Source organism: Plecotus auritus (genome assembly GCF_963455305.1).
Source record: "Plecotus auritus genome assembly, chromosome: X".
NCBI lineage: Eukaryota > Metazoa > Chordata > Mammalia > Chiroptera > Vespertilionidae > Plecotus > Plecotus auritus.
The window spans coordinates 132,722,615-132,725,589 of NC_137784.1; positions in this window are offsets into that span (position 1 = coordinate 132,722,615).

A 2,975-nucleotide genomic window follows, 5' to 3' on the forward strand; every position below is an offset into this window, starting at 1 on the left:
CTCATCTGTCCCTCATGCCTCTACCAGAGGTTAGGCATCAAGAGCTGATGTGAGCCCAGCCGGTGTGGCTCAGTGGTTGAGCATCTACCTATGAACCAGAGGGTCACAGTTCGGTTCCTGGTCAGGGCACATGCCTGGGTTAGGAGGCTTGATCCCCGTGGGGGGTGTGCAGAAGGCAGCCGATCAATGATTCTCTCTCATCACTGATGTTTCTCTCTCTCCTCCCTTCCTCTCTGAAATAAAAAATTTGTTGTTTTTTATAAAAGAACACATAAAAGAAAAGAGCTGATGTGAGTCCTGGCCGGGTAGCTCAGTTGGTTAGAGGGCCCTCCCAATATGCCAAGGCTGTGGGTTCAATCTCCAGTTAGGCCACATACAAGAAGCAACCAATGAGTGCATAAATGGGTGGAATAACAAATCTGTTTCCTCACCCCTCCCTCCCTTCCTCTCTCTCAATTAAAAAAACCCCCACAAAACCTGATGTGAAAGGTGACTCCACTCGTGAGCCCTTAAGCCCCACCACTATAGTCTAGGCATCTAGAAGTTAAATGTTAGTTGAATGTCAAAACCTGGACCCAATCAATGCCATGCCTCTACCCCAGTGCAGGCACCAGAGCTGAGGGAACTGTTCGCTGTCCTCACATGGCCCTTCTGCTTGGTCCCAGTGTACAGATTCGGTGCCAGTTGAAAGCCTTATACCTCAGCAACAATGTCGCCACCCAGAGCTGAGGTGACGGGTATCTTTCCTCACCTGAGAGCTGTCACATCTGTCCCAGTGTAAGCACACAGATATGCCAGACATCTCTCCTCACCAGGTATGTCACCTCTGTTCCACATTGTAGGGCCCCAGAGCTGAGATGACATTTGACTCAGTTCAGCGAGGCCCTAAGGTCTGTGTCGGGATGTATTGACCCAGAGATGAGGTGACAAGTGACTATCTTCACCTGATCCCTCATGCTGGTGCCTCATTGTAGGTACCCGGACTGGAGGTAACAGCTGAATGTCTCTACCGGGGACCTCATGCCTCTTCCCCATTGCAGGCTTCCAGAGCTGACATGACAGCTGGCTGTCCCCATCAGCGCTTTCACCTATTTCTCCCTCATAGGCACCCAGAGGTCAGGTGACAGTTGAGTGTCCTCACATCTATGCCCCAGTGTAGCACCCAGATCTGTGTCACAGCAGATACACCCTGAGCAGGATCAGATGGGGAGGTCCCCGCAGTCCCTCCTCCCTGCTCACACACGGTCATCATGTGCTGGGGGCCTGGGAAGAGCTGGGGGCCCCCTCCATGGCCCCTGCTGCTGCCCCTATTTGGACCCTCCCACACTTCTTGGAGGGGCCCCCTTGATGATGCCATGCCAGCACCTTACCCTTGGAAAGACTATCCGTAGTACACAGATCTGCTAGCCGCACCCCCACCCCCCAAGTCTGTAAAGTTTGGGGGGGGGGTCTGTGAAAGGACTCTGAGCATGAAGACCCCCGCGGGGTTAGTAAGGGCCCCTGTACCTTACTTTATCTGCTTTTTCCCCCAAGGCTTTGATGTCCTCTTCAGGTCTGTATTTTGGGGATTTGGGTTTCAGGAGTGCAAGCCAGGGTGGGTGGGGATTTAGCTGTGTCTACTCTGCGAGCCAGCAGGGTTGACACCGCCCTCTGGTGGTAAGCAGGGGGACGGCGTGGCTGTGCCTTCAGGGACTGGCTCTGCACTATTCAGGTCACCATCTGGGGATTCATTGCTCTTTGTGCCATCCTGGGCCTTTTGCAAAGCCACCTCTACCCCATCGCAGCCACGTGACTGCACCTCAGAGTCAAGGGTAAGACCCTCTGTAGCCACACCGAAGCCAAAGGGTTACAGGGAGCCTGAGTCCCTAGACAGGCCCATTGCTTCTCCAGGGCACAGGGGTGAGGACCAAGGCCATGGCCCGTGGCCAAAGCCTGGCCTCCAATCCTGTACACATGGAGCCTTTTAGGTGCTCTGCGTGGACCTGGACACGGTCCACACTCAGCTTTGAAAAGCCATCTTACTTAAGGGTCTATGACCTGTCCCTGTCCCATAAAGCTCCTTCTTTCCCTATTCAGTGGGGTCCAGGTGAACTTGATCTCCCTCCTCCCACATCCTGGAGGTGTCACCTCCCATGGTGAGATGGAGGAGATGGGGAGAGAAGGAATGGTGCCCAGAGATGGTTTGTATATGCTGTGTATGTGTGGGGTGACATGCCATCCTCGCTTATGGGATGGCAATAGGCTGATCCGCAATTTGAATTTCTTCCTCTATATATTGCTTCTGCAGAGACCTAAGCAGAGCCTCAGCTCATCCCTCCTGCCTGGCGCTCCACCTGTCAAACCGCACTGAACTCCCAACTGCTGCCATCCCAGCTTAGGGGGACTGTGCAGGAGTAAGAAGTTGGCTTCCAATGGCAGACCAAGGATGGTGGGAGGAAAGAGCCCCAGGCAATTGCTTCCCAAGCAGGGGTGGGGGACAGAGGGAGCACAGGCCAAGCTGGAGGGAGGATTTGTGGTGGTCAAGTTCTTGCTAACAGCTTGAGGGCCTTCCCTATCCTGGCACCCCAGCCCTGGCAGTGGCAGGGCCCCAGGACGTGTTCTCACCTCCCTGGGACTGGAGCTTTCCTCCCCTGGTCATTTCCTAGATTGCTGGTTTCTTCCCTCCAGAAAATGTACCACCCACCATCTGATCATTTTGTCGTTGCTAATCCTCACTGGAGGACATTTTTTTCCATTCATTTTTAGAGTGGGAAGGAGAGGGTAGGGAGAGAAACATCGATGTGAGAGAGACACAGGATCAAACCCGCAACCTAGGTATGTGCCCTTGACCAGGAATAGGGCCAACACCCTAACCATTGAGCACACTGGCCAGGGCCATCTGATCATTTTATCTGTTCCTTTTGTTTCTGGTTGGCTGCACCTAAAGGAACCCAGGCCTATGAATGCAGGGACCACAGTGCTGGTTCCTGCCATCT